The 14564-nt window shown below is 42.4% G+C and overlaps 1 long non-coding RNA gene across 1 annotated transcript in view; it reads left to right on the top strand.

Moving 5' to 3' along the window:
- The first annotated feature begins 1437 nt into the window (after positions 1 to 1437).
- Positions 1438 to 14564, top strand: part of LOC126236009 (uncharacterized) — a 110072-nt gene continuing 96945 nt past the window's right edge. The window contains exons 1-2 of the long non-coding RNA XR_007544861.1: positions 1438 to 1618; positions 1746 to 1876. This is a non-coding gene — a long non-coding RNA (uncharacterized LOC126236009). The remainder of the gene's footprint in view (positions 1619 to 1745; positions 1877 to 14564) is intronic.

The following is a 14564-nucleotide window of genomic DNA, read 5'->3' as shown; positions in this document are numbered from 1 at the left end:
CTCATCAACAATATGAAAGTAGGAAGGCAGCTGGCGTGCATATGGACCCCGGATGCCCAAGAGGAGGACAGAGCATTAAAAAGGCAAGCACTGACTAGTGATATATGAACTGGGATACCTGCCATGGATTTTTACACTTGTGTGGAAAATGGGACTATCATAAAAGTTACCAAAGCTCTACTTTGGGCCGTATGTTATCCTTTGTTGCTTGTTGGGTATCATATTCAAAGTCCAGGATTGTGTACGTTCATCAAGAACACAAAAGCACAGATATGTTGTTCGTATCCTCTGTATTAAGCCCTACTGCAAGCCAAAGGTGTAGGTGCAGGGACATCCAAGGAAACTGAAGGCCCACATGAAAGCCGAGAAGCTTTGACACAAGGGATTACTTTCGTTGCTCATAGTAGTGAAGAGGATGTGACAACATCAGCAGAATGCGAGGAATTGCCACTGCTGCCATGCAAATGACCATTGACAAGCTCTAGATCCAGGGTGATGTTGGTGGCTCCAGTGGGAACTCGTGAAAAAGTGTCTCTCTGTTTCTGGGTTGCTGTTCCTGCAGGAGAGGGAGCAGTTCCATGAGCTATTCTGGATACGTTGTGGCCTAACAGTCAGTTTCGCTGGCTGGTGTGGTGCTGGTTGCCAGACCACACCCAACCAGTAGTGATAATTTGTTATTTAGTAATTATTTCTGGAAAGTTCTAGAAATTTCCTGTGTTTGCAATGTTTGTATACTTCGGAAGCCTTCCATTAACATAATTCTACTCCTCCAAATTTGCTTCTTATATAGATTTATGAGAATTTCTACTTGCTTTATTATTTGCTCGTTACTTCTATTTGTCCCCCTTCTTCTCTTTTATCTTGCCACTCTCACTGTCCCCTGATCTCCCTTCTTGTCCCCTTTCTATTTTGTAGTCTGGTTATTTTTTTCCAGTTTCCTTTACTCTTTCTCTTTTCCTCATTAGGCTGCCTTTACTTTTTACTTTGTCCCTTACACATCTATGTGTAACTGACACTGACAGTTGTTAGTAATATACTGTCTTTGACCTGCTCTTCTCTTTTGACACCTATTCATTCATCTTTGCCTCTCACATAAAGGGGTTCTGTTTTGACCTAGGGTCTGAGTGACCAACCTCCACTTCCTCTTTTTTTTCATTCTTTTTTTGCCTTTGAGTCCCCTGCTAACCCCTCTTTCCTCCATAAAGAAGGAACAAACCATTTGAAAAGGTGGGAGTGTTTTTGTGTACCTTTTTGCTAGTTAGGTATTTCTATTGGTGGTACTGGAAGTTACATCTTTTGAAGGTAAGTATTGGCCAGCCTTCCTGTTTCTTCAAATTTTACCTATCAGTAATTATTGCCCAGTTCTACAGTTGTAAATCATAAACAGTGTTCCAAGTGTTCTGTGCAAGTAAGGAGATCAAATTGTTTCAGGTTGAATTAGTGTGTGTGACATAGCAAAATGATATCATCACAGCTCCATGCAATTCAGAATGTGTCACTTGAAAATGTTAAGGTGATTGAATAGTAAATGGAGTAATGGAAACCATCTACAAAGAGACTGCTGCAGTTAGTACTTTGTGTTGGAGTGCAAAAAATAAAAGCTGTTGAATGCAAGCCGGTAAGAGCACTGGATCAACAGATTTTTCCATGTTTCAAGATTTGTACTGCAATAGTAATCATACCATAATAAGAAACCGTTTGTAAATGCCTGAAAATCGAGTAGATTTTTGTTTCTTAACCCACAGGTACTTATTACTGGACAAGTGGATTGCCACAGAGGCACCGTCATGTTGGAAGAACACAATTTACAGCTAATTGGTGAAGCTGATTCACTGGTTATATCAAATGCATCAAATAATGTTTTGGCAAGGGCGCTGTAAGCAGTTTACAATTGCTTTTAATTGTTAAGTTACTGATAGTGCAAATTATAATTATTTAAATCAAACTAAGTCGTGGCCTGCAGCCGCATCCAAATGTGCAGGGAGTCTCCATGTGCCGAGAATGCTCAAATACATGGTGACTCCCTGTAAATTTTGATGCAGCTTTAGACCAAGAGTCATCCATGGGATATTGAAAATGACTTGGCAGTCAAAACTGGTTTAGCCAATGAAGTGTTAAGCAAATATTTTTTTCGGTTGTTCACTACCTGTTGTCTTCAGTTATTATTTCTGATGTCTTTTGATATTAGATCTTATTTTTCATCTATCATTACAATCACACCATTAATAGCTGTGATTAAAAGATTGATCTCAGTCATTTATGAATTATTATTTCTGAACAATTTTCTTTATTCATCTCCTTTAGGAGCAACTTTCACTTCCTGTCAGCCTCTTCTGTTTTCCATTCCTTTTTCTTGTCTTCCTCCCTCCTTCCCCTCTTCACACTTATGGTCCTCCCTCTGACAGCAGAATATAAAAAACAATCAAGTAGTAGGTATCCAACTGTATACTCTAATTTTTAAAGTAATTCCAGAACAAGGTTTATCTTGATACATAATTCCTCAGAACATAAGGCCACCCTCTGTATTCGATCTGGTGCATTAGTAGGATTAAATCAGTTGTGATGTTGAACCCTTAAAAACCGTACTAAGATCTCATTTACATTGTAATATGTGTGTGTTAGTCGCAATTGTCACACAGCTGAGGTGACGCATCTGGAGCAGTAGCACTTTGTTTTATACACTGTAATTTAGTTGATTTTCGTGTACTTCTGTGAAGAAGTGAGTTGCACCTGTTCAGTTTACAGTATAGACTAGTTTTCACTAACTTACTGTACTCACAAGTTTTTGCATACGTTTTGTTGCATTATCTTTGTGTAAGCTGACTTTCTAGTGCAGTATAAAATAGAAGTAGTGTATCAGCAGGACTTAGATTGAAACTAATGAATTGTTTGGTTAGTGTTACATTACTTGTGATACAGACAAAAACTGGTTTAAAATGGATAGGGACTGTCCATGTTGTGTGCAGATGCAGGAAGAATTGGCCACTGTCCGCACACAGCTGGAAGCTGTGTAGGCCATGATCTACAGGCTCCAGTTTGCTGCTCTTGGCCATTGACTCCAGGGTCACTGACTTGAATACTTGCCACCTGTGGAGCCTATAACACTGCCTGAGATCCCTGAAGCTGCTGTGCCTTCACATTCGCATGCCCTGGCCGGTTGACACTTACCTGATGGTGACTGACGAACAGTGGCTACCGTATTTACTCGAATCTAAACCGCACTCGAATTTAAGCCGCACCTGAAAAATGAGACTCGAAATCAAGGAAAAACATTTTCCCAAAATTCAAGGGGAGAGAAAAGTTTTAGGCCGCACCTCCAAATCGAAACAAAGTTGGTCCATTGTAATATGAGACACAATTTAGGTCGAATGAATGACGATACAGCTACAGTAGTTTGGTTCGAGTCGTAAGCTTAGCAGTTAAGCTTTACCAGGTTGCCATTGCTATGCATCAGGCGCTCCGTCCGTATTTATACTAGTTCCCTTCCTTTTTCACATGCTTCGTCTGGTTTATATTGATTGCTTATTTTTCTTTGATCTCGTAAGTGCCGTTCTCTTTCTTATAGGTGTTTACGTCACTCTAAGCTGAAAATGCATCGCTGTACTGTGTCATGCATTGTTAAACCTGTCGCCGCTCGCGGCATGGCTTGCTTTTGTGCGCGCTACTGCCACTTACAATTCAAATAAATAAAAAAAATAAAAAAAGAGAGGAATCGTCTCATTAGCGAAACAATGGCAAGAGACAGCTATTTGTTGTTACTTACACTGCTGCTTTCTTTGATAATGGGCAACAAGAACCAAATAATAGACTGCGTATGATAGAAGATGTTCTGAACGAGAGTTCAGCGAAAATTTTTCTCCGTTTGAAAAACTTTGCAGACGCTTCTTTAGTACATTACATTGTGCACAGAAATTAGTTATCTTAGATTTAAAAATCTAGTCAATTACCGTGCTTCATTTCTGACTGTATCATTATTAGGCATAAGAATAATACAAATATAAACATGACATGATATGTATATTCTTCCGCGTTTGCTGTTGTCTCACTCTAGTTTCGTAGTTTATTAGGCAGACAGGATTTAAATGATATAGCAGCAAACACGAAAGAATACATGTCAAAATGTTTATATTCGTATTATTCTTATGGTGAAGAGAATACTGCATGTGATTCACAATTCATAAAAGTTCCTATTAGCAACCATCTCTTCTCACAGGTAGGGAAAAATTCAGAACGTAGAGTTGGCCATATTGACAAACATCCCAAACAGTCTTGCCAGCCGTATTTTCGTAGTACATTGAAATGCTGCTACATTCAAAGGTGGACAATACAGAATTTGTATTTACTTTGTTGGATAATGTATGAAAATGCAGTGGTTGGGGCGGAGAAAAAAGCTCTTCTTCCACCTTTTTTTAAAATTATTTACTGATGCAGAGATTTGGGGACCAGTATTTATCTTTGTGCGTGCAAAGCATTCCTGTGTAGCACTACATATATTCGACGGCAGAAGTTAGTTGTGGCGGCACCTACCAACATTTTTCAGAACTTCCGCTAACTCGATTGTAAGCCACAGGCGGTTTTTTGGATTACAAAAAGTGGAAAAAAAGTGCGGCTTAGATTCGAGTAAATACGGTAGGTCGTGAATCTGGGTGGAAGGCAAAAATGGGTACGTGGTGGTGGTGGTGGTGGTGGTGGTGGTTTCTGCGTACTGTTTTATCCAGTCATGAAATTAGAGGGAAACAGAAGTAGTACAGTTTCAGCCATATGTAGGAAGTGTACTGTGGGATCATACAAATTTTTACTGTACACAGTATTATTCTACTGAACTATTTTGTCAGGTATAGATACTGAGGAGTTCCTTTAGGGCATTGTTTTTCCACACTTGACTGTGGTTTGAAAAAAGGTCACTGTTTGTACTAACTATCCTATAAAGCTGACATTCAGTTTCCAGGTGTACCAGTTTTTGGATGTTATTGAAACAAATATTTCTAAACTTTGTGCGGCAATGATTTAACGTATTATTATACTAACAAAAGCACATAAGATATTGTAACTAAACTGCAATTGAGGGAAAATAGTTTTGTATTTTTACTCTACATTTCAGGAAGTATGAATTAAGGTAAAAGATTTTTCTGAAGTTCTTTCAATCTCTTAATGCAGTTTACCAAGATGCTTAAAATGATTTAAATATTGGTGAGTTGTCTTTCATTGAGTATTGCTGCATCTTCCCAGATCAGGGTGTCATCAACTTCCCTTATCAAGTGTCATTTCTCCAAGTACTGTGTGGTCTCTCTTACCAAACGAATTGTCCCAAGGGGCTCGCTGCTCTTTGGCAGGTTCGTGCTTGGGTACCACGAGGCCCCACCCTTTGCAGCTTCTTTTCTATGCTGCACGTCAGTCCTCTTGCCGTTCTTTTTCCCCTCCTTTGGGGAACATGTCCAGGCTGTTTTTGGAAAGGTATTTTGCATTTTTGGTTGTCAATATCAGAACCCCCACCCCCCAGTTCTGGTTCCTTTTCTCTTTCTTTGTTCACCTTCTCCTGTCATTCTTCCGCTTTGGCGTTTCAGGTTCCTCTTTTTTTCTTCTCCAGTCCCAGGCGTCTGATGTGTAACAGGTGAGTGGGTAATGCGTAATTCTCAACCCCCATGTCGACAGGTAGGTTTTGCACATACCCCCTGGTATAGGCCAGGTCCAGGCAGGGGTGACTGCCTGAACTACTACCTTCCCAAATTGTCCATTTGTCCCTCTGTCAGGTGTTAGGGAGGTGTGAACAATCGCATTAAGGTGGGTGCGCTTGGAAGGAGTGCACCATCGTACTTGAGGGCAATAGTATGAAAATGGAAGAGGATGTAGATGAAGATGAAGTGGGAGATATGATACTGCGTGAAGAGTTTGACAGAGCACTGAAAGACCTGAGTCGAAACAAGGCCCCGGGAGTAGAGAACATTACATTAGAACTACTGAGAGCCTTGGGAGAGCCAGTCCTGACAAAACTCTACCATCTGGTGAGCAAGATGTATGAGACAGGCGAAATTCCCTCAGACTTCAAGAAGAATATAATAATTCCAATCCCAAAGGAAGCAAGTGTTGACAGATGTGAAAATTACCAAACTATCAGTTTAATAAGTCACAGCTGCAAAATACTAACGCAAATTCGTTACACACGAATGGAAAAACTGGTAGAAGCCAACCTCGGGGAAGATCAGTTCGGATTCCGTAGAAATATTGGAACAGATGAGGCAATACTGACGCTACGGCTTATCTTAGAAGTTAGATTAAGGAAAGGCAAACCTATGTTTCAAGCACACACTCTGTCATAACGTGCAGATTACTCCCGTTGTGTTTAGCGAAATTCCTTCCCCTGCCAGCCCACGGCTACTTCCAGAACCGTTGCAGACCTCGCTGACCTTGGCCGCAGATCCCGTTGTCTCCCCGGGGACCTACCCCCTCCCCCTCCCGGCCGCTTTCACTGCACAGAGCTGGGAGGACACTCCCTCACCCCCCTCTCCTTCACACGCCTTCCGCATTCCTCATGCCAGACCCTCTTGTTACCGCCAACCACGACCCGCAAATATCTGTAGGCAGCCTCCTCGGGCAATCAACACCCGAACGCACCAAGCTGCATATTGCACATGCAAATGTCCAGTCTCTGCCAGCTCACTTCGACGAGTTCAGACATATATTTCAAACCGCTGATATACACGTAATACTTTTGTCAGAGACTTGGCTCAAACCAAGTATTCCTACAACTTCAGTAAACCTAGATGGCTATATCTTTCTCAGGCACGACAGATGCAACAGACGAGGGGGCGGAGTAGGGGCGTACATACGCACTGATTTGTCACCTACAGTACTACACACATCCGACAACAATGTGGATAAACAAGTGGAATATATGTTCATAGAGATCAAATCACTTAACAGAAAGTGTTTAATATGTGTCCTTTACAAACCTCCTAAAGTAGGTGGGTTCGCCTGCTTCGAAACTGCCCTCTCTAGTCTCGAATCGTCATATGAACATGTAATTATAGCTGGTGACACTAACATTAATTTTCTGTGCAATAGTCCTTCCACTGGGAAATTTAAGAGGATGCTTTCTTCCTCAAATATGACGCTACTTCAGCTGGCACCTACTCATCACACGACTACCAGTCACACTTTCATAGATATATTCGCAACGAAATCTCCGAACAGAATAATCCGCACCTCTCAAATATCTGCGCCTGGCATGTCTGCCCATGACATAATTTCCATGACGTATTCACTAGAATGCCCTAGAAAGAAACAAAAACTGTCTACATACCGAGACCTCAAACGCATAAATTTGCCTGAACTCGAAACTGAGGCACAAGAAATAGTTTGGGGGATGACCTCTACTCCTCTCATGGACATAAACGACAAACTCCACGATTTCACTAACAAAATTACTCAACTATATGACAAATATGCTCCAATAAAGACCAGAAAAGTAAAAAGGCAACCTGCACCTTGGCTGACTGATGAACTAAAACAGCTCATGAATCTCAGAGATGCTGCACATCGAGCATACAAGATGCACCCTACACCTGAAAATCACGCTGTATACAAGCAGAAACGAAACAAAGTCAGTCAAGCGGTGAGAAACGCTAAGCTCAGACATGCCCGTACATTAGCTGACAATAGATGTAGACCAGCTATCCTGTGGAAAAATCTCCGTAGTCTCGGTTTAGGCAAAATAAAAGTTGCAGAAAATCCCATCGTCCCAGCTGAAGAACTAAACCGATTCTTCACATTACCTGCAACCAAAACTGATCCGCAAAAAAAACAGAAAATCATTGATTACTTCATGGGGATGAACGACTGTAGCAAAGAAAAATTCTATCTGCAGCACGTCACTTGCAGTACTGTCAAGAAAGCCATAATGCGGATTAGATCAGCATCTACTGGACATGATGGTATGACTATCCAGATGGTAAAACTTATTATTGACCAACTACTGCCCTCTATAACAGACATTTTCAACGATTCATTAATCACAAGTGTTTTCCCTGAGGCCTGGAAACTGGGACAAATTAAGCCACTGCCTAAAAAGGACATCGCCACAGCACCCTCTGACTACCGCCCCATCTGCCTTCTTCCTGCACTATCAAAGGCCTTAGAGTATATAGTTCATGACCAGCTCACCAACTACCTAACTACTAACAACCTACTAGACGAATACCAATCAGGTTTCCGTAAACATCGAAGCACAACATCCGCTCTGATAAAGGTGACAGATGACCTGAAACTTGCCATGGACAGACAAGAAACGACTATCATTTGCTTCTTAGATTTCAGCAAAGCATTTGATACTGTCGACTTCGACATCTTACTAGCCAAACTTAGCGGCCTAAATTTCTCACCAAGCGCAGTGCAATGGTTTCGCTCATACATGACGTCTCGTCAGCAACGTGTCCTGTCTGGGAATATAAAATCACAATGGCGGCAGGTAGTGTCAGGCGTTCCCCAAGGCTCAGTATTAGGTCCTATACTCTTCTCTCTTTATGTCAATGATGTGTCATCGGTCCTGACCTATTGCAAATACCATATGTATGCTGATGACCTTCAGTTGTATCTAAGTGCGAAACCAAGCAATCTCAAGAAAGCTATTGAAAATTTCAATACTGACCTCGATGCACTGTCAAAATGGGCACAGGACATAGGTCTAAAACTAAACCCATCTAAAACCCAAGCGGTACTTGTTGGTCACTCTAAGCTCATTAGCCCAAAACATCGGGAATCCGTACCACCTCTTATCCTAAATGGAACAAATATTAAATTCTCTCCCTCAGCAAAGAGTTTGGGAGTAATAATAGATGAAAATCTAAATTGGACAGAGCACGTAACTGCAGTGTGCAAAAAAGCATCAGCATCCCTTCATGTCCTACAAAAATATAAAAAACTCTTCCCTTTCGATCTGAAAAAGAAATTAGTACAAACGCTTATACTCCCAATCATTGACTACAGCGATATTATCCTACAAGGCCTCTCTCAGGAAAATTCCCGACGTCTAGAACTGGTCACGAATGCCTGCGTCCGATATATCTGTGACGTTCGACTTTTTGATCACATTTCACCAGCATATGCAAAATTGTCTTGGCTGCGTGCAGACAAACGCAGAGATTTCCATACACTCTGTCTCATCTACTGCCTTATAAATGTACACTGTCCCTCATATCTCTCCTCGTCCCTAACACTCATGTCGGAACAACATGACAGAAACACACGTTCCCATCATAATAAAATCCTCTCCGTTCCACTGCATCGCTCAGTCACCTTCTCCAAGTCCTTCACAGTAGCGGGAACCCGACTCTGGAATAACCTCCCTCGTTATGTTAGAGAACTTAAAAACATGACCGGCTTCAAAAAACAGTTAATGACGTATCTACTTAAGCAACAGTAATGCCTTCCTCTGTACATGAGTGCACTTCACCTCATTAGTTCCCTCTTTCCCCCTCCTTAAACCTCCCTTACCCAAAACTCGCTATACTAGTAAACATCTACTTTACACACCAAGATATTAATGTACATCTGCACAAACCTTCATTACTATTACCAATCTTTCCCATGTTTGTCATTATTATTTGATTTTTTTTACTGTTATTATTATTGTTTTCACCATAATCTGTATGTATAGCACGTGATGTAAAAATACTGCCAGCATTTACTTTATTATGTCTTAGTCATGTTTATCATTATTATTTGATTTTTTTTGTTTTACTGTTATTATTATTGCTTTTATCATAATCTGTATGTATAGCAACTGTTGTAAAAATACTTCCGCATTTACTTTATTAGGTCTTAGTCACTACTCTTTATTCATATTGTCACTAGAGTAAGCTAATTTTCTCATTTAAACTATGTTCATGATGTAACTCTGATGTGTGAAATGCTGCATGTGTGGAACACTGGTCCGATGTAAGAGAGGGCCTGATGGCCCTAATCTGATCAGGTTAAATAAATAAATAAATAAAATAAATAAAATAAATTTGTAGACTTAGAGAAAGCTTTTGACAATGTTGACTGGAATACTCTCTTTTAAATTCTGAAGGTGGCAGTGGTAAAATACAGGGAGCGAAAGGCTATTTACAATTTGTACAGAAACCAAATGGCAGTTATAAGAGTCGAGGGTCATGAAAGGGAAGCAGCGGTTGGGAAGGGAGTGAAACAGGGTTGTAGCCTCTCCCTGATGTTATTCAATCTGTATATTGAGCAAGCAGTAAAGGAAACAAAAGAAAAATTCGGAGTTGATATTAAAATCCATGGAGAAGAAATAAAAACTCTGAGGTTCACCAATGACATTGTAATTCTATCAGAGACAGCAAAGGACTTGGAAGAGCAGTTGAACGGAATGGACAGTGTCTTGAAAGGAGGGTATAAGATGAACATGAACAAAAGCAAAATGAGGATAATGGAATGTAATCGAATTAAGTCGGGTGATGCTGGGGGAATTACATTAGGAAATGAAACACTAAAAGTAGTAAAGGAGTTTTGCTATTTGGGGACCAAAATAACTGATGATGGTTGAGGTAGAGATGATATAAAATGTAGACTGGCAATGGCAAGGAAAGCGTTTCTGAAGAAGAGAAATTTGTTAACATCGAGTATGGATTTAAGTGTCAGGAAGTCGTTTCTGAAAGTATTTGTATGGAGTGTAGCCATGTATGAAAGTGAAACATGGACGATAAATAGTTTGGAGAAGAATAGAAGCTTTCAAAATGTGGTGCTACAGAAAAATGCTGAAGATTAGATGGGGAGATCACATAACTAATGAGAAGGTATTGAATAGAATTGGGGAGAAGAGGAGTTTGTGGCACAACTTGACAAGAAGAAGGGACCGATTGGTAGGACATGTTCTGAGGCATCAAGTGATCACCAGTTTAGTATTGGAGGGCAGCGTTGAGTGCAAAAATTGTAGAGGGAGACCAAGTGATGAATACACTAAGCAGATTCAGAAGGGTGTGGGTTGCAGTAAGTACTGGGAGATGAAGAAGCTTGCACAGGATAGAGTAGTGTGGAGAGTTGCATCAAACCAGTCTCAGGACTGAAGACCACAACAACAAAAACATCATGGTCAGTGGCTACGAAATGTAAACTGAATGAGGCTAATGATTCAAAGACCCTCCCAGCTCCACCGCGATTCCTCGTGGCCTTTGCTACGGTAACTCTGTTTATTATTGAGAAAAGTGTTGATGCAATTGCTGGCCCTGTAAAATCCTGCTCTTGTGAAATCCTGCTCTTGTTTACGCAATGGCACTTTGCTTTTGGAGACTACTAATTTTCAGGCACAACTACTGCCTGCAGCTTCGCTCTTCCATGGCTGTCCTGTTCGTGTCGAGCCCCATCAAATACTGAATTCTTCTCATGGTGTTATTTACACTAGGCTGCTTGATGGCCTGACCAGGGCAGAAATCCAAACATACCTCTCTGATCACATTGTCATTGCAGTCCATTAGGTAGTAAAAAAAGTAGATGCCTCCTTAGTGCCCACATGCACTTTCTCACTTTTGATAGAGTGGTGCTTCCATCAAACATCAAAGCAAGTTATGAAGTTATCACAGTCAGACCGTATATTCCGAACCCGATGCGCTACTACCAGTGTCATTGTCACAACCACACTCGAGAGTCCTGTCAACACCCAGCCAAATGTGTATCCTGTGGTGTGGATGCTCACAAGGGCGATTGTCATCCTCTTCCCCACTGCATCAACTGCAGTGGCGACCATGCCGAATCCTCCTGCGATTGTCCTGTGTATCTCGATGAGTGGCCGATCCGAGAGATCCGGATGAAGGAAAAAGTGCCTTGCTCAGTCGCTTGCAAGTTGTTGGCTAGTCGGAAACCCTGTCTTCTACCATCTGGCACCTACAGTACTGTTCTTGCTACATTTCGCTCCACAAAGGACATGACCAAGCAGACATACGATCTCAAATTCAGCACTGCGGTTGTGAAATCGCCCAGTGTCGTGATAGCATTCCTGTTTCCTCCTCCAGCTGTGCAACATACCACTAAACTTTTGCCTCACTGGGTGAAGTCACCAGCTACGCAACTAGTAGACCGGAAAGGACAGAAGGAATATTCCCTTGAAGACTTCCTACATCCCTGCAGCCAACAAACATCTGAGTCTTCCTCTGCCAACCAGGAAGGCTCCAGGAAGTCAAACACAGGCAAATGTTCTTCTCCTTCACCAACTCAAAGATCCTCTTCAGTGGTGTCGCCACATGAGACCCTCATGTGACCGACCTCTGTGTTGCAGATGCGCACCACCAGCTGTTTTTCAGCCCTGGACTTTGCAGGCTAAAAGGAGGAGAATGATGAAGCTTCTGTAGACCTCATGGAGCAGGATCCTCCTGCCACTGTGCCCTGTCGCAGTGAGTCTTTAAAGGCTGGCACTCAGCAGCCGCCAAGGTGGCACCCCTTCTTTTTTTTTCCTCAACATGACTCTCATCCAATGTTTGTGGTCTTTGATTCAACAAATAGGATTTACGGCAGCTCTCAGAATCTCATCGTCCATGTGTTCTCTGCCTTCAGGAAAAAAATTGCATCCTCGTGACTGCTTTGAGCTCTCATACTTCTTTCCGATCCGTTTTGACCTCCCTCCCGAGGACAGCATTCCCTCTCATGGGGGAGTCGTGCTGCTCATACGGGATGACGTTCATAGTCAACCCATCTCCTTGAGTACCTGCCTTCACGCTGTTGCAATTTGTCTTTTCCTTTCTTACCTTATATTTTCCCTTTGTAATGTTTACATCCATCCGTCATTCGAAGTTACCAGGGCAGACTTCCTCCAGTTTATTGGGCAGCTACCTCGCCCTTTTCTGCTGCTCGGTGACTTCAATGTGCACCATCCCTTTTCGGGTTCTCCCAGAACCTGTCTGAGAGATGCCCTCTTGGCTGACCTGCTCAATCAACTTAACCTCTTCTGCCCTAACACAGGCGCACCTATGTTCCTTCCAACTTCCATGCTCTCAGTTCATCCCGATTCTCCTCCCCAGGGCCAGATGATGTTCACATTCAGATGTTGCAGTACCTTTCTCTTGTGTGCAAGCACTTTCTGCTTCATACGTACAGCCGCATCTGGTCAGAGGGCACATTTCCCAGATGCTGGCATGAAGCCACTGTCATACTCATACCTAAGCCTGTTAAGGACAAACACCACCTTCTAGCTACTGCCCCACTTCTCTCACCAGCTTTGTTAGCAAGGTGATCGAATGTATGATTCATGCCCGTCTGGTGTGGTAGCTAGAGTCTCGCAATTTACTAAGCACTTCACAGTGTGGCTGTTGAGTGTGCCATTCTGCTGTTGACCATGTCACTTTGTCCACCCATATCATGAATGGTCTTAGGCGGAAATCCCAGACTGTGGCTGTCTTTTTCGATTTTGAGAAACCATGCGACACCTGCTGGAGGACTGGTATTCTCCGTACTCTCTACACGTGGGGCTTCAGAGGCCGCATGCCTCGTTTACTTCAGGGATTTTTAAGAGACCCAGTTTTCAAGTTACTTGTGGGCTCTGCCTTGTCAACACCTTTATCCAATAAAACGGTGTGCCTCAGGGTTCCGTCCCGAGCATTGTCTTTTGTTGTATAACCATTAACCCTATAATGACCTGTCCCTGCTGAGCATTTCTGGCTCCCTTTTTGTTGAAAATTTTGCCATCTGTTGCATTTCTCCACAGACTTGTCTCGTTGAGCATCATCTTCAGCAATGTTTTGATCGTCTTTACTCATGGAGCATCGACATTGGCTTTCGTTTTTCCACTGCCAAAACTGCTCGTATGATTTTCTGGTGGCGCAGTAGGTTCCTTCCACCATCTTTACATCTTGGACCTATTGCTCTTCCATTTGTTGAAACTACGAAATTCCTGGGGCTCATGCTCAGTAGGAAACTTTCTTGGTACTCCCACGTGTCTTACCTGGGACCCTGCTGTATGCAATCCCCCAGTGTCCTACATATCCTCAGTGGTACTTCTTGGGGAGTAGACGGAACCCCCCCTCATCTGTTTGTACTGGACCCTTGCCCATTCGAAACTGGACTATGGGTGTTTCACTTGTGCATCTACATGTATGTCCCTCTTACGCTGTCTCAATGCTATCCGCCATTGTGGCACTCGTTTGACTACTGGCACCTTTTACACTAGCCCGGTTGAGAGTCTGTATGTAGAAGCTGCTAAACTACTGCTGTCCTGCTGCCGTGACTTTCTCCTCAGCAGATATTCATGCTGTTTGTCTGCCATGTGTGGCCAATGCCTCCTCCTTTGATCACCAGTATGGGGAGTGTCCTTCTTCTCTGTTATCTCCTGCATTCACTTTCGGCGCTTACTCCGGCAGCTTAACTTAACGCTATCTGCAACTTTCACTTTCACGACCTTTGCGTGGAACTTAGCGATAGTAGCTTTGTGTATACTGATGGCTCTTGGACTGACTGGGGTGTTGGGTGTGCCATCATCATTGGCACTGACGTTTTTTTGGTATCGGCTTTTGGAACACTGCTCAGTATTTACAGCTGAACTATTCACCCTGTATCAGGCCACACAGTACATCTGGTGACAC

The sequence above is a fragment of the Schistocerca nitens genome, chromosome 2 (assembly GCF_023898315.1).
Source record: "Schistocerca nitens isolate TAMUIC-IGC-003100 chromosome 2, iqSchNite1.1, whole genome shotgun sequence".
NCBI lineage: Eukaryota > Metazoa > Arthropoda > Insecta > Orthoptera > Acrididae > Schistocerca > Schistocerca nitens.
Note: the sequence above shows the minus strand (reverse complement) of the source record. Positions and strands in the feature narration are given on the sequence as shown.